The sequence below is a fragment of the Gorilla gorilla genome, chromosome 4 (genome assembly GCF_029281585.2).
Source record: "Gorilla gorilla gorilla isolate KB3781 chromosome 4, NHGRI_mGorGor1-v2.1_pri, whole genome shotgun sequence".
Classification (NCBI taxonomy): Eukaryota; Metazoa; Chordata; class Mammalia; order Primates; family Hominidae; genus Gorilla; species Gorilla gorilla.
The window spans coordinates 50,667,793-50,693,897 of record NC_073228.2 but is presented as its reverse complement, the minus strand read 5'-3'; the positions used below and the strand labels follow the sequence as shown (position 1 = coordinate 50,693,897).

General features: G+C 53.5%; 1 protein-coding gene and 1 long non-coding RNA gene across 5 annotated transcripts in view; one reads left to right on the top strand and one right to left on the bottom strand.

Moving 5' to 3' along the window:
- The window catches only part of JUP (junction plakoglobin), a 32,254-nt gene extending 19,779 nt beyond the window's left edge, over nucleotides 1-12,475 (bottom strand). The window contains exon 1 of one of the 4 annotated variants that reach the window (XM_004041688.4): nucleotides 12,292-12,475. The gene's annotated coding sequence lies outside the window, so the exon portion shown is untranslated. Of the gene's footprint in view, nucleotides 1-11,607; nucleotides 11,862-12,271 lie in introns of those variants that run through there. The other 3 variants (XM_019027044.3, XM_055388141.2, XM_019027046.4) reach the window with 3 other exon arrangements.
- On the top strand, nucleotides 12,440-14,277 carry LOC129533762 (uncharacterized). Its single transcript, XR_008680131.2, has 2 exons — nucleotides 12,440-12,790; nucleotides 13,243-14,277. It is a non-coding gene; the product is annotated as an uncharacterized lncRNA (long non-coding RNA).
- The last annotated feature ends 11,828 nt before the right edge of the window (nucleotides 14,278-26,105 follow it).

The following is a 26,105-nucleotide window of genomic DNA, read 5'->3' as shown; positions in this document are numbered from 1 at the left end:
ACCTTCCTTTCTTTCTTTCCTTCCTTCCTTCCTTCTTTCTTTCTTTCTTTTGAGACAGAATCTCTCTCTGTCGCCCAAGTTGGAGTGCAGTGGCATGATCTTGGCTCACTGCAACCTCCACCTCCTGGGTTCCAGCAATTCTCCTGCCTCAACCTCTCAAGTAGCTGGGACTACAGGTGTGCACCACCACGCCTGGCTAATTTTTGTATTTTTAGTAAAGACTGGGTTTCCCCACGTTGGCCAGGCTGGTCTTGAACTCCTGACCTCAGGTGATCCGCCCACCTCGGCCTCCCAAAGTGCTGGGATTATAGGCTTGGGCCACTGTGCCTGGCTTTATTCCCAATTTCTAGGTGAAGAAGCTGTGCCTGCACACTGAGAAAATGGCAGCACTTGTGGTAGGAACAGCATCCAGTCCACTAGACAAGCCTGAGTGGAGCTGAGCCCTCTTGCCAAGGGGAGGAGGGGACCAAGGTGCTTGCAGATGGAAGCGGAGCACCCGGCTGCAAATCAAGTGTCCCAGGTTCGGGCGCGGTGGCTCACACCTGTAATCACACTTTGGGAGGCCAAGGCGGGCAGATCACGAGGTCAGGAGTTCAAGACCAACCTGGTCAACATGGTGAAATCCTGTCTCTACTAAAAAAGTACAAAAATTAGCCAAGCATGGTGGTGTGCACCTGTAATCCCAGCTACTCGGGAGGCTGGGGCGGGAGAATTGCTTGAACCAGGGAGGTGCATGTTGCAGTGAGCCAAGACCGCGCCACTGCACTCCAGCCTGGCTGACAACAGAGCAAGACCCTGCCTCAAAAAAAAAAAAAAAGAGTCCCAGGTTCTAGTCCCAGCCACAAACTTGCTGGGTGTCCTTGTGTCCCTGGATCTCAAAGGAATGTTGATGTCTAAGATTCTAGAAATAAAAAAAACAGGATTCCCACAACAGACAGAAGAAGGCTTGGGGGTGGGCAACATCAGAGTTGGGAACCAGTTCAGAGAGAGGACATACTCCAGAACTCCTCCTGAGGAAGGGGTCACAGGAGCTATTCCTGCAACAGGAAGGCTGGAAGTCAGACCTCAGGCAGGACTGTCAACCAGCCCCACCCTTTTCCTTACCTACTGCCCAGGAGAACAAGGGAACTTCTCTCACAAGAAACAAAAGTGCTGGTTTTACAGTTCCCAGGGTGGAGGGGGCCACACCCAGTTCAGTCTTGTCCCTCTCCACCCTGGACCTGGAGTCAGACCTCCTGCAATGCCCCTGGACAGAGCCAGGGTGGAAGCGAGAGAGACAGACGCAGGCCCTGCCCACTCATCCCAGCCAGAGACGGGCAGGGACAGAGACAGGGCGGGTTTCTGAGTTGAATGGGGGGCGTTTGTTTAGAGCGTGCTCTATTGTTAGCAGCACGGGAGGAAGAAGCCAGATCAGAGACTGTAGGGACAGCCTAAGGACAGGAAGAAGGAAGACGGGCCCTGGAGAGGGGGTGCAGAGGACCCTTCCCCATGGGGCCCACACCAGGTTAAGTGTGAGCAAGTAATAAGGCTAGACTGGGTGCACCCCTACCCTTCTTTCCTGCCTCCTCCTCTGCGCAGCCAACCCAGAGGGCTGGCACCGGGCACCCTAAATCCAAGACTGATCTGGCAGAGTGTGGCCCAGCCCTGACATTAAAAATAGCCCCACCAGAGCTACACCAGGCTCCTTCCCCAGCCGGCACCTGCCGAGGACAGTCAGCAATGGGCACATCTAGGCTGGGTTGCAGGGCACCAAGTGCCAAGACACCTGGAAATAAGGACAGGAGTGGGTTACCCCAGAGGCCGTGCTGGAAGCAGACTCAGAAGCATTGCATTTGGGAACAGAGGAGCAGGGCGGAGCAGGCTAGGGCTGGGTCCCCCAGAGGTTCCTTAGGCTAGAGGCCAGCACCCTGTGCAGACACAGGTCCCCAGGCTCAGACAGCGACAGGGTGAGCACAGGATTCTGAGTGAGGAGAGGGGCTCAATTTCCTTAAGCCTCATTTTCTCATCTGTAAAATGGAGATGATCAAGTGACTTCTTTTGTCACTGTGACTCTGGAAGCCCTCTGTCCACAGGAAAGACATGCATTCTCATGCTAGAAGAACAAAGAAAGAGCAGAGGAGGCGGAAGCCAGCTGGCGCAGTGGCTCATGCCTATAATCCCAGCGTTTTGGAAGGCGGAGGTGGGAGGGTCGTTTGAGCCCAGGAGTTCGAAACCAGCCTGGGCAACATAGTAAGACCCTGTCTCTACAAAAAATAAAAATAAATTAGCCGGGCATGGTGGCATGCACCTGCAGTCCCAGCTACTCTGGAAGCTGAAGCATCACTTGAGCCCAGGTGATTGAGGCTGCAGTGGGCCAGGATCATGCCACTCCAGCCTAGGCAACAGAGCGAGACCGTGTCTCAAAACAAAAAGGTGAGGGGGCCAGGCGCGGTGGCTCACGCCTGTAATCCCAGCATATTGGGAGGCCAAGGTGGGTGGATCACAAGGTCAGGAGTTTGAGACCAGCCTGGCCGACATAGTGAAACCCCATCTCTACTAAAAATACAAAAAAGTAGCCAGGCATGGTGGTGGGCACCTGTAATCCCAGCTACTCGGGAGGCTGAGGCACTTGAACCCGGGAGGCGGAGGTTGCAGTGAGCCGAGATCGCACCAATTGCATTCCAGCCAGGGATACAGTGCAAGACTCCGTCTCAAAAAAAAAAGAAAAATAATAAAAGTTTAAAAAGGTGAGGGCTGGCACAGAGACCTGTCGGGCAAGGTGGCTGGCAGTCTGTCTGGGGGAGCCCTGGCTGCTTTCTCTGACCCCTGAGATGGGGACTAGGTAGGGAGCTGCCTCCCAGGCCCTGGGGAGGTCAAGGGAACATGGCTGAGGAGAAGGGGAGTGGAACTTCGCTCACGCCAGGTGGAGACACTGGCTGCCCCATGCCCAGTCCATGCTGCTTCCTGCAGCCAGGGGCAGCTGCACAGCCAGGCGTGAACATTCCCCACATAGCAGTCCCAGGGGAAAGCTGGGCTCAGCAGATCTCCAGCCCCCACCTTCCCCACTCTGTCCCTGGCTCCTGCTGAGGTCTGGCCAGCAGTTCCAAGCACAGACACAGACTCTAGAAAGTCCAGAGAGATGGACATGATGGCTTCCCTTGAGGGCCTGTTTCCCTCTCAGGCTGGGGCTGCCCAAGGAGGCCTCTCCCCTCTGGCTGGCAGCTCCAGGACGGAACCTCCTGCAGACTACAGGTTCTCTGGCAGACACTGTGGTCTCCATCAGCAAGCTGGTCCATTCCAAGAGGGCAGAACTGAAGCAGGAGCTGTCAGACAAGCTGGTCTTAGGCTTCCGGAGGAAAACCCTCACTTCCAGTCTGGAGGGCAGCCCAGGCTGTGGCCTGAGGATGAGCTGGGGCCTGGGGGAGGCTCAGGCCTGCCGACCCAGCTGCTGTTTATTTTCCTCCTTCTGGGCTCCTTCCCAAAGCAAACAAACCCGGGTGGGAAAATGAAGGGGATTTGTAGGAGAGGGAATTTGCCACGGCCAAGTGGCTCGACCCAAGGACCTCTATGCTCCCCTGGAGAGGGCTCCAGCTGGAGCTCCGTTCCCTGCTGGTGACCCCCGTGGGCAGATTCCCAAACTGGCAGATGACCCCAAACCGGGACTCCCGGGAATGGAAAAACACTTCACCCCACACCAGGAAACAACAACAAAAGGTTGACGTGTGTTGGTGACGCAAAATACACAAGTACTCTCATTCCACTGCCTCCAACCACCACCAGTGCGGCTTGGGCAGCCTGGGGTCCAGGGGCGGCCCACTTCTCAATAACAGCAGCTCCGATCCCAGCTGACTGAGGCCCACTCCCTGGGGTGTGATTCTGCAAGGATCCCTACATATAACCCTCTCCTGGGAAGATCCATCTGTTTATTGTACAACACATGCTGGAAAACCAGGATTGGAATAAAGTTTTGGCTAAAATCTGTTACTGTAGGCAGGGTGCAGTGGCTCACCCCTGTAATTCCAGCACTTTAGGAGGCCAAGGCAGGTGAATCCCCTTGAGCTCAGGAGTTCCAGACCAGTCTGGGCAACATGGCGAAACCCTGTCTCTACAAAAAAATGCAAAAATTAGCCAGGCGTGGTGGCATGTGCCTGTAGTCCCAGCTACTTGGGAGGCTGAGGTAGGAGGATCGCTTGAGCCCAGGAAGAGGAGGTTGCAGTGAGCTGAGATCTGCACTCCAGCCTGGGCAACAGAGTGAGACCCCATCTCAAAAAAAAAAAAAAAATGTTACTATATACAGGGGATGAGCTCATCAAGATCAAGGCTAAAGAACAAAAGGATGTTGCCGAGCGCGGTGGCTCATGCCTGTAATCCCAGCACTTTGGGAGGCCGAGGCGGGCGGATCACGAGGTCAAGGAGATCGAGACCATAGTGGCTAATACGGTGAAACCCCATCTCTACTAAAAATATAAAAAATTAGCCGGGCGTGTTAGCGGGTGCCTGTAGTCCCAGCTACTCGGGAGGCTGAGGCAGGAGAATGGCATGAACCCAGGAGGCGGAGTTTGCAGTGAGATCCTGCCACTGCACTCCAGCCTGGGTGACAGAGCGAGACTCCGTCTCAAAAAAAAAGAAAAAAAGGATGCTAAGAAAAGAGGAAGAGACTTGGCTGGGCATGGTGGCTCATGCCTGTAATCCCAGGACTTTGGGAGGCCGAGGCTGGTGGATCACAAGGTCTGGAGTTTGAAACCAGCCTGGCCAACATGGTGAAACCCCGTCTCTACTAAAACTACAAAAAACTAGCCAGGCGTGGTGGCAGGTGCCTGTAATCCCAGCTACTCAGGAGGCTGAGGCAGGAGAATCGCTTGAAACCAGAAGGCAGAGGTTGCAGTGAGCTGAGATTGTGCCACTGTACTCTAGCCTGGGCAACAAGAGCAAAACTCCGTCTCAAAAAAAAAAAAAAGAGGAAGAGACCTTAATGAAAGTTGCTTTTTAGGATTATGGGCGATTTTTTTTCTTTTCTCTTAAACTTTTCTAAACTTCCCAATTTTTTTTTTTTTTTTTTTTTTCAGACAGATGTCGCCCAGGCTGGAGTGCAGTGGCGCAATCTTGGCTCACTGCAAGCTCCGCCTCCCGGGTTCACACCATTCTCCTGCCTCAGCCTCCACAGTAGCTGGAACTACAGGTGCCTGCCACAACGCCCAGCTAATTTTTTTGTGTTTTTTAGTAGAGACGGGGTTTCACCATGTTAGCCAGGATGGTCTCAATCTCCTGACCTCGTGATCCGCCCGCCTCGGCCTCCCAAAGTGCTGGGATTACAGGCGTGAGCCACCGCGGCTGGCCCCCAGCTTTTTTTTACAATGATCAGATATTACTTTTTTTATTTTCTTTCTCTTTTTTGAGACAAGATCTCGCTCTGTTGCCCAAGCTGGAGTATAGTGGCACAAACATGGCTCACTGCAGCCTTGAACTCCTGGGCTCAAGCAATCCTTCCGCCTCAGCCTCCCGAGTAGCTAGGACCATGTGCACATGCCACCACGCTTGGCTAATTTTTTTTTTTTTTTAAGAGATGGGGTCTTGCTATGTTGCACAGGCTGGCAGGCTGGTCTCAAAGTCCCGACCTCAAGCAATCCTCCTGCCTCAACCTTCAGAGCGGTTGGGATTACAGGTGTAAGCCACTGCCCCAGCCAGATATTACCTTCTCAATCAAGGAAGAGGAGGAGTCTCCCCTAAATAAGCAGCTTATTGATTGCCAAGCCCCTGTCCCAACTCTGCTGTGGTCCCTGCTACTGTCTCCATAGTAGGGAAAGACACAGAAAGCTGAGCTTCAGCTGGGCATGGTGGCTCATGCCCATAATCCCAGCACTTTGGGAGGCTGAGATGAGACAAATGCTTGAGCTCAGGAGTCCAAGACCAGCCTGGGCAACATAGCAAGACCCTGTCTCTACACAAAACTTTAAAAATTAGCTGGGCATGGTGGTGCACACCTGTGGACCCAGCTACTTGGGAGGCTGGGCGGGAGGATTGCTTGAGCCCAGGAATTCAAGGATGCAGTGAGCTGTGATCATGCCACTGCACTCTAGCCTAAGGGACAGAGCAAGTCCCTACCTCAAAAAAAGGAAAGAAAGCCAGGCACAGTGGCTCACACCTGTAATCCCAGCACTTTGGGAGGCTGAGGTGGGTGGATCACTTGAGGTCAGGAATTCAAGACCAGCCTGGCCAACATAGTGACACCCCCATCTCTACTAAAAATACAAAAATTAGCTGGGCATGGTGGCGCATGCCTGTAGTCCCAGCTACTTAGGAGGATGAGGCAGGAGAATTGCTTGAACCCAGGAGGCAGAGGTTGCAGTGAGCCGAGACTGCACTACTGCACTCCAGCCTGGGCGACAGAGCAGGACTCCATCTCAAAAAACAAACCAAAAAAAAAAAGAAAGAAAAGAGAAGAGGAGAAGGGAGGAGGAAAGAAAGCTGAGTGCCAAAAGCGGTGGCTCACGCTTGTAATCCCAGCATGTCGGGAGGCCAAGGTGAGTGGATCACCTGAGGTCAGGAGTTCAAGACCAGCCTGACCAATATGGTGAAACCCCGTCTCTACTAAAAATACAAAAATTAGGCCGGGCACGGTGGCTCACGCCTGTAATCCCAGCACTTTGGGAGGCCGAGGCGGGTGGATCATGAGGTCAGGAGATCGAGACCATCCTGGCAAACACAGTGAAACCCCGTCTCTACTAAAAACACAAAAAAATTAGCCGGGCGTGGTGGCGGGCGCCTGTAGTCCCAGCTACTCGGGAGGCTAAGGCAGGAGAATGGCGTGAACCCGGGAGGCGGAGCTTGCAGTGAGCGGAGATCATGCCACTGCACTCCAGCCTGGGTGACAGAGTGAGTGAGACTCCGTCTCAAAAAAAAAAAAAAATTAGCTGGGTGTACTGGCAGGCGCCAGCTACAGTACTACGCGTACTGTAGTCCCAGCTACGCGGGAGGCTGAGACAGGAGAATCACCTGAACCCGGGAGGTGGAGGTTGCAGTGAGCCAAGATTGTGCCACTACACTCCAGTCTGGGTGACAAGAGTGAGAGACTCCATCTCAAAAAAAAAAAAAAAAAAAAGAATGACAAAAGAAAGCTGAGCTTCCTGCCCTGCTGGCCCCAAAGGCCAAGATGCCAGGAGGCTGAGCAAAGGGGAGTGGTCCATGAGCTTTCCCTTCAGGCCTGGCAGAGGAAGTCGCTTCACAATGAGGTATTCCATGTCCCCAGACTCAACCATGTCCCAGGAGAGGCCGCTCAGTGTCACTTGCAGGAACACAAGCCCTGGTGACCTGCCCAGCCACACTGCTTGCTTTTCCTCTTCACAGGGCTCACAGGACCAGCTCACAGATGCCTTTCCCTCTCACTGCCAGGTCGCTCTTCTCCCAAAAGATACAAATGAGGAGTCTCCCCAAAGGGCAGCAATTCCTGTCTGGCCTCCCTGCTGGACAGGATGGCCCTCATCAGAGAAGAGTCAATGCTGAGTCTCCACCTCTCCCTCTTATTTCTCAACTCAAGATTTCATCTTTAGCAGGCAGAAAGCCCCTCCTCCTGTCTAGACTGCGTCCCTTCAGTAAGTGCGTCGGGCCTGCAGCTCTCAAGTCCTCGGGGGAGATGGAAAAACTGCAACCTCATGCCCTCTTTGTAGTAGTCAGTGGGATGGGGTTCATTCTGTTTTCTTCTCTGTCTCAAGTCCCATTAGCCTTCTCCACGATCGATAATCCCCTTGCCTGGGGTCCCAGCCTGCCCTCAGGGAATCCAGAAGCGCGGTAGTGACAGCTTCAGTACTCCGGCTGCACCATCACATAAAGAGAACCCACTTCCCAGACCCCAAATCCAGGCCCATTCTGGTGTCAGATGTCCAGTTGGCAGAGACACCAGAACCAGGCAGGTCTGGAGAACAATCTGACACCAGCTCCTCCCTAGAGGGCCAAGGCTCTGGCTGACAGGCAGCACACATGACCCCCACACCTCCATCACCAGAAAAGCCCTCCCAGCAGCTGCCTATCTCAGGTCTCTTGGGCTTCAGAGCAGAGGACAGCCAGTTCCCCATCAAGAGCAGCCTGGCAGCACTGCCTCGTCCACTCCAGCAGGACATTAGCCCAGGCCTAAATCGGACTCTCGTTTCTCGCCACTCCCCACAGGGCAGCACCCCTTTATCTTGGCATAGCCCCAGCCCCCAGCAAAGCAGGCAACTCCCACTTCCTACACATGAACAAGCCCACAACAGCCATGGTTCTACCTAACCCAAGCTAGGAGGCAGCACAGCTTTGACCCCTGCCTCCTCTTTCCCTCTCAACCTCCCCCCAACACTCACCACAGCCCTGGCCTTGGGGAGAAGCCGCTTCCACCGGAAACTAAAAATCAAGCCACTGGGGAGATTTAAGTGGGCTGGTGGCCAGGACAGGTATCACCCCCACCTACAAAACCTGCCCTACATTCACCACTCACACATGCCTTCATGGGCCCTTCTGAATTCTCTTCTCCCCAGTCAGGCAGAGGCTCTCAAAAGGGGGTGCAGAAAAATCCTTTCCGCTCACATCTGTAATCCCAGCACTTTGGGAGGCTGAGGCGGGCGGATCTCCTGAAGGTCAGGAGTTCGAGACCATCCTGGCCAACATGGTGAAACCCCATCTCTACTAAAAATACAAAAATTAGCCTAGTGTGGTGGTGCATGCCTGTAATCCCAGCTACTTGGGAAGCTGAGACAGGAGAATCGCTTGAACCCAGGAGGTAGAAGTTACAGTGAGCCGAGATCGCGCCACTGCACTCCAGCCTGGGTGGCAGAGCGTGACTCCATCTCCAAAAAAAAAAAAAAAAAAATCCTTTCCAGAGCTGCATGGGGCAATACAGCAGGATGGGTTCTGGGCTTGGAATCAGAGAACCCAAACGTCAGTCTTCGTGCTGCTTGGGTCTCACTGTACAACCTTGGGGAAATTACTTAAGTTCCTTGAGTTTCAATTTTCTCCTCTGTAGAATGGGAATAATGATATGCGCTTTTTTTTTTTTTTTTTTTTTTTTGAGTCAGGGACTCACTCTGTTGCCCAAGCTGGAATACAGTGACACAGCTCACTGCAGCCTTGACCTCCCTGGGCTCAAGTAATCCTCCCACCTCAACATTCCCAGTAGCTGGGACCACAGGCATGCACCACCACGCCCGGCTAATTTTTCTATTTTTTTGTAGAGACGGGGTTTCTCCATGTTGCCCAGGCTGGTCTGGAACTCCTGGGCTCAATCAAGCAGTCCACCCTTCTGGGCCTCCTAACGTGCTGGGATTGCAGGTCTGAGCCATCCAGCCTGGCCGGCCATAAGGATTAAGTAAAAATAGTTAATGAAAGTGCTTGGTTTGGGCCAGGTGAGGTGGCTCACGCCTGTAATCCCAGCACTTTGGGAGGCCGGGGCGGGTGAATCACGAGGTCAGGAGATCAAGACCAGCCTGCGCAACATGGTGAAACCCTGTCTCTACTAAAAATACAAAAATCAGCCGGGGGTGGTGGCACACGCCTGTAATCCTGGCTACTCAGGAGGCTGAGGCAGGAGAATCACTTGAACCCAGGAGGCGGAGGTTGCAGTGAGCCTGGGTGACAGAGCGAGACTCCATCCATCTCAAAAAAAAAAAAAAAAGAAAGTGCTTGATTTCTGTAAAGTCTTACCTTGATCTTGAGTTACCGTTTGTCAAGTACTGACTGGGTAGATAGGTATTAGTATTCCCATTTTGCCAAAGAGGTCACTGAGGCTCAGGTAATGAGAGACAGAGCTGGGTCTCAAACCCAGCTCAGTTCAAGCCCAAAGCCCTGTGCTCAGAACTGCCCCACTGTCCCATCTCTCCAAATAAACAGTCCTTCTGTAGACTAGTCAATTGACCCATCTCACTCTAAGGTGGCTCCAGGATGGGAAAAAGGTTGGCAGCCCTAGCCCGACCTTTTTCGTTCCTATGCACTGCATTCTCAAAGCCTCGGCCCTGGCAGCCCAAACAGAGGCTCCAGAGGGAATGGGGTGGAGCCAGGGTGCAAGGGAGGGGTGGAGTGGGGGTGGGAGGGCTCAAGTCACCCAAGCTGGGGCTTGATCTAGCAAGAAATAACTAACTGGGTCCTACCTTCTCCTCCTCCCCCGCGTCCCCCAGTCCAGTCAGTGGCCAGTTTTCACCAAGCACCTCCTAGCAGTACTTCCTCAGTATTATCTTTTCATCACAGCCACAAACCAGATTAGCTAAACTAATCATTTAGCCAACATAATTACAATGCCCTCCCCTCCTCCACCTTGGCACAGAGAAGAGGGAAAGCAGGTTATTTTTGCCCAAACTCCCTGCTCCTGTTGCTCCCCAGAGGTGCAGAATCCCATCCCCCGGCAGAAAAGGATCTGAGTTCCCACACTGACTTCCCCCTAGCACAGGGCTGAGCGTGATCCCCACCCAGGATAAAGGGGCTGAGTCTGGGCCCCCAGCCTCACTCCCCCATCTACAACAAAGAAAGAGGTGGTAGACTCTTCCCCTCCAAGCACTCTCGATCCCCGCCCCCCACAATCTTTCTCCCACCCCCAGGACTGAGAGAGAACCCAACTGTTGTATTCTCTCTCTGTTCCCCAACGAGGCTGGGCTCCAAATCCTGCAAAAAGACCACACTTCAGATTTTTTTTTTTAACCGGGGTAGAAACCCTGATCAAGATCCCCAATTCTGGGTGGGGGGGGCGGTCTCAGGAAATTGGGAGCAGGGAAGGCAGGGGGCCCGATGCAGCTCTGCCTGAGAGAGTCTAGCATTGAAGAAACCTTCCCCCAAAAAGCCCTCCTGCGGTCTCACTTTCCCTGTCAAATTCTTTCAGGAAAGCGGGTGGGAAAGGTCTGTGCAGGCCTCCAGAAAGCATGCACCTTCATAATTCAGAAATCAAATGGAAGGCAAGTCCCACAGCCTCATGCGCTTCTGCCTCAATAACCAGCCAGCTAAGTAATGTGGGGGATGGGGTAGAGGAAAAAAAAAAAAGACAAGAACAACCACTCCCCCCACCTTCCTCAGTTTGGCCCAGCCCTGCCCCACCCCCATTCCTGGGGAGGGGGCAGAGCTTGAGAGACAACCACTTACGCAGGCCTTGTCTGAGGGGGTGTGGTGGTCCCCGGAGGCAGGAAGAGAAGGAAGAAGCTGCTTCCCCTCTCAGCACTTTCCACCCCCCACCCCGGCCCCTACCTCAGGCTCCTGGGGCCCAGCGAACAGGATGAATGTGGGGGCAGGGAAGACAGGGTCGGAGCGCGCAGGCACCGGCCCAGGTTCAGCCAGGGGCCGGCTGGGGGAAGGGGTTTTGCACCAGGAAGGACCCCCTAAGCCTAAAGGAAGTTTTGGGCAAGGAGACGGGAAAACACCCAGATAAAGCTGCTGTGAATACTTCCTCCTGCAAAGTTTGTTTTGGGTGATTTTTTCCAACAATAAGAGGTTAGAGAAGATGGGTCCTGTTCCCCTACCAACACTCTGGCAGCCACAGCTACTGGAAACTGGGCCAGGTGACCCTGAATTCTTCATCCGTGCACAGACCCCACCCCCCAGACCCCAGGGCGAGCCACGGGTGCCAGACACCAGCTGGACACTGAGCCGAGCCCTGCACCCCCCACTGTCACTCCATCCCACCTCCGCTGAAGAAGCCAGAGCCGGGCTCCCACCGGCGTGGAGGGAGGCGCCGCAGGTAGTATCGACGAGGCTCTGGGAGCTGGAGGGCAGGGCCTCTGGACTCCGTGCGCTCACCTGCTCGGCAGGTGGGGCCAGAGTCGCTGGGAAAATGTGCGCTCGGCCCCCACAGTTGGGCAAGCTGGGCGCAAACAATAGGGCCCCACCCAGGCCTGGGGGAGTAGGGAGGGAGGGAAAGCGAGGATGACGCGTGGGGTGGGGTGAGGGTGGCCCCAAAGAAACCAGCGGCAGCAAGTTTCCCAAACGGTAAATTCCTGACTGCAGCGTGAGCCCTGGGACGCAGTCAAAGCAGAGCAAAGTCTCCCCCGCCAGCTCAGGGCGAGAGTCAGGGACGCGGCGTCGGGCGAGCTGCGCGGGCCCCGGGGGAGGCGCGGCCCCGGAGGCACCTGTCCGGATCCCTCCCCGCCTTGCTCAGATCTCTGGTTCGCGGAGCTCCGAGGCGCGCTCGGCCCGAACCGCGCGACCCCCAAGTGGCCGCGCCCAGGACCCCAGCGCGCCCCCTGCCGCCGGTGCAGGGTGGCGCTCGATGGCACCCGCCCTCACCTGCCCAGGGACGGCTGGGACCGGCCCCGCGGCCGCTCGCCACCCCTTCTGTCCCCAACGATACCTGCCCCCGATAGCCCGCACCTGAGTATGGGGCCTGACCGGGCCGGGTCGGGGTCGGGCCGGGGTGGGAGCCGGCGCGGACAGCGAACTGAGCTCGGCGCGGTCGGGCGGCGGCTGCTCCGGACTCTGGCCAAGGCAGCAACTCAGTAACCGAACAAAAGGCGAAGAGACCTGACAGCCAAGCCACGCCCCTCGCCACCCCGAAGCTCCGCCCCTGGGGGAGACGCCCACCCTCTGGTGCGAGCTCACTGGCTATCTCGCCTGACTGTCCCGTGGAGGGGCGGAGCCTCGCCTCCAGTCCTCTTCCACGGCCGCCTCTGTTTATCCGCTTGCCATTGGCCCCAGGGACTGCCAGTCGGCTCTAGGGATGGACTCTAACTTGAGGTCTCATCCTAACATTGCATCTATTGGCAGATAGAAAGTTGCTTCCTCCTGATTGGACAAGGCTCTGTCAGTAAGACTAAGGAAAAAACCAATGGAAGGGATGGGGTGTGTCTTGCCCCACCCTTGCTCTGAGCAGGTGAGACTCATTACTCTCCCCTTCCCCCTACCTGTCCAACAGGTAAGTCATAGGGATACCAAGGGAAGGGACAGACGCCTTCACCGGCCAGCCAACTCAGCGTCAGGCATGATGCTTCTTTGGGCTTATTCATCCTTGCCCCAAAGTAGTAATCACATATTTGTATAGCATTTCATAGGCTTTGTGCTGGGGTGGGATTTTTTTCCCGAAAGATGGAGTACTCCTGGGATTTAGAATTAGAAGGCCAGGGTTTGTCTTCTCCCACTTAGTATGATTTTAGGCAAGTTACTTCACCCTGTTTCTCCTCTTCTGTAAACTGAATACATTAGCCATATCTACCTCACTGGAGTATGTGGGGATTAAATGAGGTCAGGTTTGTGAAGGCACTCAGAAACTGCTAAAGGTTAGAATTTAAATTAACGGTATGTTTTTTTTTTTAATTATTGTGACAGCTCTGAAAAATAGTTAGGATGAGAAAACGACCCTCATTGTAAAGATGAAGAAACCGAAGTTCAGAGAAGTCACAAAACTACAAAGTGGCACACCCCAAGCTAGAACCTCCTTCCTCTCATTTGAAGGACCACCAAACCAGCTGTTCCCCTCATGGAAGAGGAGCATAGACATAAAATGTCAAGGCAGTGGGGAAGGGGCAGAGAAAAGGCACAAACACTTGGAGGAGAGACAGAACAATTAATTGGCACAAAAATACAGTATTGGTGTCAGGAGGCTTTGGTGGGCTTGGAAACATCAAGCAGCAGATCTGAAGGAAATCCAGCCCTGGCATGAAAGAAACGGGGCAGGCCAGGCGCAGTGGCTCACTCCTGTAATCTCAGCATTTTGGGAGGCAAAGGCGGGTGGATCACCTGAGGTCGGGAGTTCAACACCAGCCTGGCCAATATGGTGAAGCCCCATCTCTACAAAAAATACAAAAAGTTAGCCGAGCGTGGTGGCGGGCAACTATAATCCCAGCTGCTTGGGAGACTGAGGCAGGAGAATTGCTTGAACCCGGGAGGCGGAAGTTGCAGTAAGCCGAGACCATGTCACTGCACTCCAGCCTGGGCATGACAGAGCGAGACTCCATCTCAAACAAAAAAAAAAAGAAAAGAAAAAAATAAACCGGGCAGCACACCCCTCTGCGATAGGAGAGCCTGGGGTAGAGATCAGAAAGAACTTCTTGGCCGGGCGTGGTGGCTCATGCCTGTAATCCCAGCAGTTTGGGAGGCCAAGGTGGGCAGATCACTTCAGGTCAGGAGTTCGAGACCAGCCTGGCTGACATGGTGAAACCCCATCTCTACTAAAAATACAGAAATTAGCCAGGCATGGCAGCGGGCACCTGTAATGCCAGCTACTCGGGAGGCTGAGGCAGGAGAATGGCGTGAACACGGGAGGCAGAGGTTGCAGTGAGCTGAGATCATGCCATTGCACTCCAGCCTGGGTGACAGAGTGAGACTCTGTCTCAAAAAAATAAAAATGACTTCTCACAGGCAGCTTAAGAAGACAAGGGCACTTCCTTTCTGTGGTTGATGACATGAATGCTGCTCGTGGCTGTATGGTGTGCCAAGGGCCCTACAAACATTCCTTCATTCAACACTTGAGTATTCATTGTCAACTGTATGTTAGGCACTGGTGAACACAGAAAATAAAACCTGGTGACACAGAAAATAAAAATGATCCCAACCTTCAAAGAGCTCATAGAAGGATAAGCAGAAGCAGCGTGTGTGGGTGGGTTTTGGAGGAGTGGTGGTTTAGAAAAGGGTCCCCCATCAACAAAGCTCTACAGCCCCAAAGCTAGCACACAGGATGGGCTGGATGAAGGTACCTTAGCAGCAACCTTGACCACTTTCCCCACCAGAGAAAAGAATGGTAGCTGAACATTCTCCCTTCTGAAGTTGCGCCATCCAAAAGCAGGGCCAGGGAGATACGGACATCCCTGAACTAGTGGCCATCCCATAACCAGGGCCACCGCCCTTTGCCTGTTTCCTCAACTCCCCATCCTCCAGCTTACCTCCCTATCTTTATCCCTGCCTTACCCCTGCCCCATCCACCTGCTTGTCACCCTGTCACATAGAGCTGTAGCCAGGCCACAGCTGGGGAAGGAATGGGCTCACAATCCTGGACTGCTGCAGCTGCCAGGGTTTCATTTCTTCCCCCTTCTGCCCACCTCCCACCTCCACACATGCACACACACATACGTCCCAGCCCCAAGCCTGGCCTGACTCCTTCCTATTTCTCCTGACCTCAGCAAAGAGGCAGGGTAGGGCTGGTTGACTGCAGAGAGGGGTGGAGGAGCCCATGTGGGTGGAGGAGCAGAAATAAGGTTTCAGAATAAACCGTGTGTGTGTGTGTGTGTGTGTGTGTGTGTGTGTGTGTGTGTGTCTCCCCAGAATGCCCCCTGCGTGTCTTAGCATGGAACATGTTGCATAACACCAGCCCCAGAGCTAAACACACAGGCTGGGACTGGCGGAAGCACCACCACAGCAGCGGCAAAGACTGGGATTAGAGCTGAGTCTCTCCTCCCAGGTCAAGGGATTCTCTTTAAGCACCTACTATGTGCCTGGCAGGCACTGAGATTCATCTGTATCTGAGAATACAGAATAGAATCAGAAATGATGTTTCCTAGACTCAGTTGTCTGCACAGGCAATTTGGTCTCTTGTGAAAGGAGGTATATAGGGATAGGATGGGGGTTTCTGTGACCACAGTCTCCCCTGTAGCTTGAACTTGAAGAAAAGGCCACAAGGTCATCTTATCCAGTCCCCTGCCTGCAAACCTTTAAAGGCAAGAATTCTCTGACAAATGTCCAGGAAAGAAGATCCTGCAGCCTCCCTTATGGTGAATGCCCCTGTCTCCTTGTTCTAATGTCCAGCCTCGATTCCTATTCCTGCAGTTTCAATTCCTTCCTCTTGCCCAGGGCTCAGTGGAAGCAGAGTCCATGGGCTGCCAAAAACACATATGGATAACTCAACCTTGCAGCTTGCTAGTGCTTCAGAGTAGAGAATATAAGGGTACCACATGGCCCATCTCAAGCTGCTGCAGAGACAGAAGTAATTGGCGCAGAGAGGTTCAGTGAGGGGCTGGTGGGAGGGAGGCTCTTTTCTAGGGGAGGGTGCACACCATCATCCAGTGTCCAGGACCACCAGGCCACCATCCTCTCCTTATCTCACAACCCCCCTCATCTTCCACGAGGCCTCTGGGCCATACAAGGAGATGGAAGAGTTTCTGTTCTCCATTCAAACATAGTCCTTAGGGCCGGGCACAGTGGCTCATGCCTGTAATCCCAGCACTTTGGGAGGCCGAGGCGGGTGGATCGTCCAAGGTCGGAAGTTCGAGACCAGCCTGACCAACACAGAGAAACCCCATCTCTACTAAAAATACAAAAAATTAGCTGGGCGTGGTGGCACACGCCTGTAATCCCAGCTACTCAGGAGGCTGAGGCAGGAGAATCGCTTGAACCCGGGAGGCAGAGGTTGCGGTGAGCAGAGATTGTGCCATTGCACTCCAGCCTGGGCAACAAGTGCGAAACTCCAGCTCAAAAAAAAAAAAAAAAAAAAAGAAAAGAAAAAAAACCCACAGTCCTTATTCTATGGGGGCCTTTTCCCCAGAGACAGGTAGAAATTTAGATGTACACAAGCCACACACACACACACACACACAACCTTCTATGCTCACACCTCAGGGATATACACTTGCGGGTGCAGATTCAGATACACAAACACCCGCTTTCTCTCTCTAATACACACACACACACACACACACACCCTTCTTCCTGCCTCTTCAGCCTCAGGTAGCCTAAGACATAACCACTTCTATAAAGGGGAGCCCAGGGTGACCAGCTGGGTTGCCAAACTTCAGGCTGATGATGGTACCTTTTCATCACCCAGTAGCCTCTTCCCTGCGCTTTGCAGCAGCAGAAAAGGAAATCACACAACGGGAGGTTCTTCCCGGATGGCAGACTTGAAAGAAAGGCAATGTGGAAAGCTAGAGGCACCTTGGGTATGAGCCATCTCTCAGCCCAGGGACAAAGCCAGCCTTTTTTTTTTTTCTTAGAGACAGGGTCTCACTCTGCTGCCAAAACTGGAGTGCAGTGGCGAAATCACAGCTCACTGCAGCCTCAACCTCCTGGGCTCAAGGGATCCCCTAGCCTCAGCCTCCTGAGTAGCTGACCACAGGCGCTACCACACCCAGCTAATTTTTTTTCTTTTTTTTGGTAGAGATGAGGTCTCACCATGTTGCCCAGGTTGGTCTGGAGCTCCTGGCTTCAAGTGATCCTCCCACCTCAGCCTCCCAAAGTGTGGGGATTACAGGTGTGAGCCACCACACCTGGCCAGAGCCATCTTTACACCCAGTTTCTCTCCAGGTCCTGGCCTTTTTTTTGGAGTCTCGCTCTGTCACCCAGGCTGGAGTGCAGTGGTGCGATCTCAGCTCACTGCAACCTCCGCCTCCCGGGTTCAAGTGATTCTTCTGCCTCAGCCTCCTGAGTAGCCGGGACTACAGGCACGTGCCACCATGCCTGGCTAATTTTTTGTTTTTGTTTTTTTTCAGTAGAGACGGGGTTTCACAGTGTTGGCCAGGATGGTCTCGATCTCCTGACCTCGTCATCCGCCCGTCTCGGCCTCCCAAAGTGCTGGAATTACAGGCCTGAACCACCATGCCTGGCCAATCCTGGCCTTTAAAAGGCCTCCACTCTGGCCCTCCTGGGGTTGCCCCCTCCACACAGGGGCAAAGGGACAGAGGAACCTACATGGACTTCACATTCCTTCTAGACCACACTCCAGGGACCAGCACCAGAAACTCTGGAATTCCTGCCCAACACTGACCCTACTTTCCAGGCCTGCAGGTCGCTGACTCTGGTCCTTCTCCCCAGGAGCAGCGGCACCAGTGCTACTGTGCATGGACACACTTGGGCCAAACTAGGGACATGACAAGGGGCAGTTATTGCTGGGGTGGGGAGATAGAGGCAGCATGGATGCGCACTAGGGAATCTCCATGCAAGGGCTGGAGGACCTTGTGGCGCAGGCAGAGCCAGAGGTGCTAAGGAAAGGGAAATAGTCCAGGCCCTGGCTGGGGGCCAGGGAGGAGCCGTTCTCCATGGGGCTGCCATGCCCTGACACAGTGAGAACTTGGGACTCCATCATGGACTTTCAGGTCATCGCGGGGGTGCACCTGTCAAGGTATATCTGACCTAGCAGTTCGGGAGCATGCTCCATTTTTTGTTTTTTTTGGGGTTTTTGTTGAGACAGAGTCTTGCTCTGTCGCCCAGGCTGGAGTGCAGTGGTGCAATCTTGGCTCACTGCAACCTCCACCTCCCAGGTTCAAGTGATTATCATGCCTCAGCCTCCCAAGTAGCTGGAATTACAGGCACGTGCCACCATGCCCGGCCAATTTTTGTATTTTTGGTAGAGATGGGGTTTCACCATGTTGGCCAGGCTGGTCTTGAACTCCTGACCCCAAGTGATCCACCCGCCTCGGCCTCCCAAAGTGCTGGGATTACAGGTGTGAGTCACCACAACTGGCCTGGGAGTGTGCTCTGTAACTTACCTAGATCTATGGCATGTAGGCCTCATTTGTGCTCCTGGCCCTGCCCACTGGCTTTGGGGGTGGGGGCTTACTCAGAAGGGCCCCTTCAGGGCTGGGGGAGGACACAGCTGCAGAAGAGCCTGCAGGCTCCCAAACTCTGCTGGCTGGAGTGGGCCCAAGCATGGCCAGAAGCTGGGAAGGGAGCAGGAGGGTGCAGGGCCCTGGAGGGAGGCTGTGGGGAGATGGACTCCTGCCTTTTTTCCTGCCTTGTGTCCAGGGGAGGGGCCTTGAGGCCAGAGGCTGCCCACAGCCTGGTCCTGTGGGCGTGTGTCTTTTAATTACAGATGTAGCTCCAGCGACACTTCACTGCAAGGCGTGTGGGTGGGGATGGAATGTCAGAAGGAAAACAGGAGACAAGAAAACAGAGATAGGACGGGCCAGAAATAGTACAGGCCAGGGTGAGATAGCAGCGGCCAGTGGTGGTGGAGGGAGAGGCTGGAGGAGGGTCTGTCGAAACCTCTCCAGAGAATGCCTGTCCCAGGCTGCCCCTCCTTATTCACCCCAAGCCCCGCAAGTTGAAACTCCAGGACCGGTGGCATCTAGATCGGGCTCCGGAGCTGGTTCACCAACTCTCTAAGCAACACCCTCCTCCTGAGTGGGGAGGGGTAGCCGAGCCTTTGCCACCTGAGTCACCCGCTTCCTGCTCCTGGTCTGGGCGACTCCACGCACAGGCTGACACAGCTGGGGCCCCACCTGCCCTGCCAGCCTGCCCCGCTCCTCCCTCTTTCCACAAGCCAGGAGAGATGCCTGCCCTGACAAGGCATGCTTCCCACGGAGAGGCCATCCTTCTCACGCGCACACACGGCTGGAGGCAGCCATTTCTCCCTGACCTGTGGAGAGCCTTGGGAAGAGGAAGAAGGCATAGTCTAAGCGGAGCCCCCTTTTCCCTGCATCTATGAAGAAACTGCGGCTGGAGCCAGGAGAGGGACTTCCCCAAGATCACACAAGAAAATTCCTGGCAGGGCTGGGACTTGAACCTTGGTCTTCTGCCAGCCAGTTCACCTCCCCCACCAATGTAGGTCTCTTTCCACCCCAAGGAAGGCAAAGACGGGCTGCAGTCAGGGAGGAGACGAGAACCAATTTTGCCAGCTTGATTTTGTCAGCCCGAGGTGTGACCCCAGGAAAACCTTGGAGTTAGAGAGCCAGGGCTGGGGGAGGGGGTGGCTCTGGGTGGTCCGCGACTCAGGCCTTACTTCCCCTAAGCCGACCAGCGGATGGCACCACCTAGAGCCTCTAGCCATCAATTATGCAAAGAGACCCTTCCCCACCCCTGCCTCTCGCCCTCCTGCCCTCTCTGCTTCCCAGGTCTTTAAGCGCTGGACTCCACCTGGCTGAGAACTGGGACAGGACTCAGCGGCCCCTGGCCTTGTACTTTCATCCCGTCTTTCCCAGTCCCATCCCACGGCCCCCGAGGAATTTGAGAGTTGAGATCCTTGAATATTTCATCAGCACTTCAGCCTCCAGTGGAAGCAGCAGCCAACTTACATCTCCTGGAGCATTTATGGCCCCAACAGAGAACCTGGAAGTAGCCAGGGGGAGGGGTGGGTGCATGGGGGAGGGTGAAGCTTGGGCCAGGCTGCCAATAAGGGTTGATGGAGAAGAAGGCTGCCGGGTCCAAAGTGTGTGTGAGCTGGGGAAAAGGGGCTCCAAAGCCGGGAACATTTCCATGTTTGAGGATACAGATGTATTTTAAAATAAATAAACAAAATGGCGTTATCAAAACAATTATGCTCAAGGTTAAAGTCATATGACAGGGTTTTCTGACTTCAGTCCTGCCCCTGTCTCTGTGACTGGGTTTATAACCTCATCCGGAGATAAGGTAAAAAATTTTAATGGGAGGTTTTTTTTTTTTTTTAGGGCTGTGAGGCCCTCAAATGACCCCCTACTGCCTGGGGCCAGGGAGGAAAGGCCAAATTCTCCAGCTACATTGGCTGAAACTTGCCCCTTCCCAGCCTCCTCCTCTAGGAAGGTCAGGAGGATTTAGCCCAGTAGTCAAGGAAAAATAAAGTAATTTGGCTTAGCTACCCCTTATTTCACCCCAGAAACACAATATCACACTTTTCTTCTGAAAAGAAAGGTGAAAAGGGTGACCTCAAATGGAAAATGTCAAGTTCTCTTGGCCTCTTCTTTGCACATGACCTCACTTAGTAAGTTCTTCTGGAGAGCGAAAGGATCAAGGCTGAGCGAGGTGGCTCACGCCTGTAATCCCAGCACTTTGGGAGGCCGAGGTGGGCAGATCACCTGAGGTCGAGAGTTCGAGACTAGCCTGACCAACATGGAGAAACCTGGTCTCTACTAAAAATACAAAATTAGCTGGGCTTGGTGGCGGGCGCCTGTAATCCCAGCTACTCAGGAGGCTGAGGCAGTAGAATCGCTTGAACCTGGGAGGTGGAGGTTGTGGTGAGCCGAGATCGCGTCATTGCACTCCAGCCTGGGCAACAAGAGCGAAACTCTGTCTCCAAAAAAAAAAAAGAAAAGAAAAGAAAAAAGAAAGGATCAAATGCAGATGCTCCTCAACTTCAGAGGGGGGTTATGTCCTGATAGACATTGTAAGTTGAAATGCAATATAGGGAGACCCCATCTGTACAAAACGTTAAAAAATGAGCTGAGCATGGTGGCACATGCCTGTAGTCTCAGCTGCTCAGAAGGTTCACTTGAGCCTGGAAGGTGGGGGTTGCAGTAATCCGAGATCGTGCCACTGCACTCTAGCCTGGGCAACAGTTCGAAACCCTATCTCCAAAAAAAAAAAGAAGATTGTGAGAGGAGACAAGGGGAAAAAATTAAAATTAAAAATTAAAAAAAAAGAAGAAAATGTACTTAATACACCTAACCTACATCATGGCTTAGTTTAGCCTACCTCAGATGGGCTCAGAACACTTCAGCCTACAGTGGGGCAAAATCGCCTAACATGAAGCCTATTTTATGAGAACTTGTTGAATATTTTGGCCAGGCACAGTGGCTCATGCCTGTAATCCCAGCACTTTGGGAGGCCAAGGCAGGCGGATCAGTTGAGGTCAGGAATTCAAGACCAGCCTGGGCAACATGGTGAAACCCCGTCTCTACTAAAAATACAAAAAATTAGCCTGGCATGCTGGTGCGCACCTGTAATCCCAGCTACTCGGGAGGCTGAGGCAGGAGAATTGCTTGAACCCGGGAGGCAGAGGTTGCAGTGAGCGGAGATTGCGCCACTGCACTCCAGCCTGGGCAACAACAGTGAGACTCTGTCTCAAAAAATAAAAAGAAGAACTTGGTGACTATCTCATGTAATATACTGAATACTATACTGAAAGTGAAAAAATAGCATGGTTGTTTGGGTGCTTGAAGTACAGTTGCTACTGAATGCTTATCACTTTTATACCATCCTAAAGTCGAAAAATCCTAAGTTGAATCATTGTAAGCTGGGGACTGTCTGTACAGTATATGCACGTGGAGGGAAGGGTAAACAACCTTATCCTCCAAGTTATCTGTTTCCCCACCTGAGTCACAGGCATGAGGTATTCCCATCCCAAGGGCTGTTTGCGGGACAGAAGAGATGCTATCCAGGAACGCTGGCGCCAGCTGGGACCCAGGCAGGCAGTGATTATGCAGTGGTGTGTCCATAGGTCAGACCTGGGGTTTGGGATGGGGCCGGTACCAGGCGGCTGTCCCCAGCCCTCAGCACACTCCCATCTAATTCCGAAGTCATCTTGGAGCTTGTGAAGGGAGCTGAGCAGGGCTGCGCCAGCCTAGCTTAGAGTGAGCCTCAGCCCTGGGGGCCCAACCCAGACTCTCTGGGCCTCCGTTTCCCCATCCACAAAATGGAAGCCATCTATCTGCCAGGGTTGTCCTTAGAGACAAGATACAAGAGAAGGCCTGGAGCAAGGCCCCAGAATGGGGAAACTGTCTAAGAGTTGAGTCCTGTGGCTGCCAGGATCTCCCCAGTCATGTTGAGCTATTGGCTCTAGCAACAACAGGCCACAGCCTTCTGACAAGGGGAAGGGCCACTCTTTGTTCCCAAGGGAGTTTCTATTCTCCTAGAGACAGAGAACCAGGTTGAGACTTCAAGAACTACTTTTCTTTTTTCTTTTTCTTTGTTTCTTTTTGTTTTTTTTTGTTTTTTTTGAGACGGACTCTTGCTCTGTCCACCCAGGCTAGAGTGCAGTGGCGCAATCTCCGCTCACTGCAAACTCCGCCTCCCGGGTTCAAGCAATTCTCCTGCCTCAGCCTCCGGAGTAGCTGGGACTACAGGCACCCACCACTACGCCCGGCTAATTTTTTGTATTTTTAGTAGAGACAGGTTTCACCGTGTTAGCCAGGATGGTCTCGATCTCCTGACCTTGTGATCCGCCCGCCTCGGCCTCCCAAAGTGCTGGGATTACAAGCGAGAGCCATCGTGCCCGAACTTTTTTTTTTTTTTTTAATTGTGACAGAGTCTCGCAGTGGCACGATCCTGGCTCACTGCAACCTCCACTTCCCGGGTTCAAGCGATTCTCCTGCCTCAGCCTCCCAAGTAGCTGGGATTACAGGAGCCCACCACCACACCCAGCTAATTTTTTATATTTTGAGTAGAGACAGGGTTTCACCATGTTGACCAGGCTGGTCTCAAACTCCTGACCTCAGGTGATCCACCTGCCTCAGCCTCCCAAAGTGCTGGAATTACAGACATGAGCTGCGCCTGGCAAGAACTACTTTTCAAATCTAAGAGTGGAATTTCTTCGGCTGGAATTTACTGAATTTGCGGGGAGCCCAAGGGACTCCCTCCCACCTCCCTGATCATGACTCTCAGGATTCAGGAAGTTGTTAGTCTAAGTGATCCCAGCAATTCTGTCCCCAGGCCCCCCTGCCTCCCTTCATTCATTTCTTCCTTCTGTCCTCCCTCCCTTCATTTCTTCTTTCTTTGCTCCCTTCCTCCTCCTTTCTTCCTTTCATTTTTTTCTTTCCCCCTCCCTTCCCACTCCTTGCCTCCTTCAGCGAGAGCTGAGCTATGGCATTGCAGGGGATTTTTTTTTTTTTTTTTTTTGGGACTCACTCTGTCACCCAGGCCCCAGGCTGAAGTCCAGTGGCCTGATCTTGGCTCACTGCAACCTCCGCCTCCCAGGCTCAAGTGATCCTCCTACCTCAGCCTCCTGAGTAGCTGGGATTACAGGCATGTTCCACCACACCCAGCTAATTTTCTTTTTTTTTTTCTTTTGAGACAGAGTTTTGCTCTCGTTGCCCAGGCTGGAGTGCAATGGTGCGATCTTGGCTCACTGCAACCTCCACCTCCCAGGTTCAAGAGATTTTCCTGCCTCAGCCTCCCAAGTAGCTGGGATTACAGGCATGTGCCACCACACCTGGCTAATTTTGTATTTTTAGTAGAGACGGGGTTTCACCATGTTGGCCAGGCTGGTCTTGAACTCCTAATTTCAGGTGATCTGCCCGCTTCGGCCTCCCAAAGTGCTGGGATTACAGGCGTGAACCACCATGCCTGGCCTAATTTTTGTATTTTTTGGTAGAGACAGGGTTTCACCATGTTGACCAGGCTGGTGTCGAAATCCTGGGCTCTACTGATCCACCCACCTTGCTTGGCCTCCTAAAGTGCAGGGATTACAGGTGTTAGCCACAGCGCATGGCCCTGTAGGGGATTTATCTCCACATCCTGCAGCCCACCCTCTCCTCTCCCTGGCCCCAGCTGACAGCCTAACAAAACCAGGCTGGCCAGGCGGGGTGGCTCACACCTGTAATCCCAGCACTCTGGGAAGCTGAGGCAGGCGGATCACGAGGTCAGGAGATCAAGACCATCCTCGCCAACATGGTGTGTCTCTATTAAAAATAAATTAGCCAGGCCTAGTGGCATGTGCCTGCAATCCTAGCTACTTGGGAGGCTGAGGCAGGAGAATCACTTGAACCAGGGAGTTGGAGGTTGCAGTGAGCCGAGATCACGCCACTGCACTCCAGCCTGGGCTGGAGTGAGACTACGTCTCAAAAATGAACAAACACACACCAGGCCAGCCCCTGCAACCAGGGCATTCTCTCTCTTCTCTGAGCAGCACTGATTTAGTTAGAAAAGATCCAAACCCAGCTCAATCACCAACCACCTCAAGGAACCCTGGACAAATTGCTTCTCACTCCTCAACCCCACCTGGAGCAGAGGGGAACTGACATGTACATCTCAGGACTGTTTTGAGGGTTATCAATAATTTGTCAAGAGGCCTGGTGGTGGCTCATTCCTATAATCCCAGCACTTTGGGAGGCCAAGGCAGGAGGATCACTTGAGCCCAGGAGTTTGAGACCAGCCTAGGCAACAGAGCAAGACCTTGTCTCTACCAAAAATCAAAAAAATTATCTGGGTGTGCTGGCATGTGCCTGTGGTCACTGCTACTCGGGAGGCTGAGGTGGGAGTATGGCTTGAGCCTGGAAGGTGGAGGCTGCAGTGAGCTGTGATTGTCACTGCACTCCAGGCTGGGTGACAGAGCAAGATCCTGTCTCAAAAAATAAGCTCCCAAGTGCCTGGCACACAGTAGGCACTTAGGACATCATAGTAGCTCTGATTTCTTTAGGATGGGGTCTTCCCGCGGCATCTGAGTCTGGTCCTGCTGCATGAGGCCAGCCTCCCCAGAGCCCTTTCGGTCATCCCTAACCTCCTACCCATTATTCCAAGATTCTAGGACTGGTGAGGTGCTGGGTGGGGTGTGGGGGCGGGTGGGGAGGTGGCTACCTGAGACAGAGGTGTGGAGGAGGTGAAGCTGTCTGGATGGGTGGAGTCAGGAGAATGAGCTGGAGGGCCCCAGAGGGCCCACACTGGGACTGGCTGGGAGTAGGTTTCACCGGTTTGCAGAGCTGGCTGGGCTATGGGGAGATGCTGGCATCAGGGGAGGTGGGAGGGGCTGGCGGCTCCCTGGGAAAGGAGAGCTGAGTAAGGCAAGGCTGAGCCAGTGGCCTGGGCTAAAGGGCTGCACAGGAATGGTGCCTAGAGAGGGTGGGCCTGCTCCCTAATACATACACTGCTTCACCACACACTCGGAGACGTCACGCTCAGATGCGCACTTGCACAGCTACCAACACACCTCAACTGCAACCCCTCAGCTCTCAGATCCTTTTCCCACCTCCATATATGCCATACCTATCTAATTCATACATTCTGACATTTATTGTTTTCTGCCTGCCTCCCTGCTGGAATGTAAGCCCATGTGGGCCCGGCGTTTGGCCTGATCTGTTCATTCTTCTATGCCCAGCACCTCAGCATGCCTGGCACATGGCAGGTGCTCAACAAATATGTGCTGATTGAGTGAATGAATCCCTCTAAAAACACATTTATTCCCAGTACTTTGGGAGGCCGAGGTGGGTGGATCACCTGAGGTCAGGAGTTTGAGACCAGCCTGGCCAACATAGTGAAACCCTGTCTCTACTAAAAATACAAAAACTAGCCGGGCGGGGTGGCTCACGCCTATAATCTCAGTACTTTGGGAGGCCAAGGCGAGTGGATTGCCTGAGGTCAGGAGTTCAAGACCAGCCTGGCCATCATGGCGAAACCCCATCTCTACTAAAAATACAAAAATTAGCCGGGCACAGTGGCGCATGCCTGTAATCCCAGCTATTTGGGAGGTTGAGGCAGGAGAATTGCTTGAATCTGGGAGGCGGAGGTTGCAGTGAGCAAGGATATGCCACTGCACTCCAGCCTGGGCAACAGAGTGAGACACTGTCTCAAAACAAAAACAAAACAAAACAGAACAAAAAAAAACCCCCAAAAAATTAGCCAGGTGTGGTGGCAGGTGCCTGTAA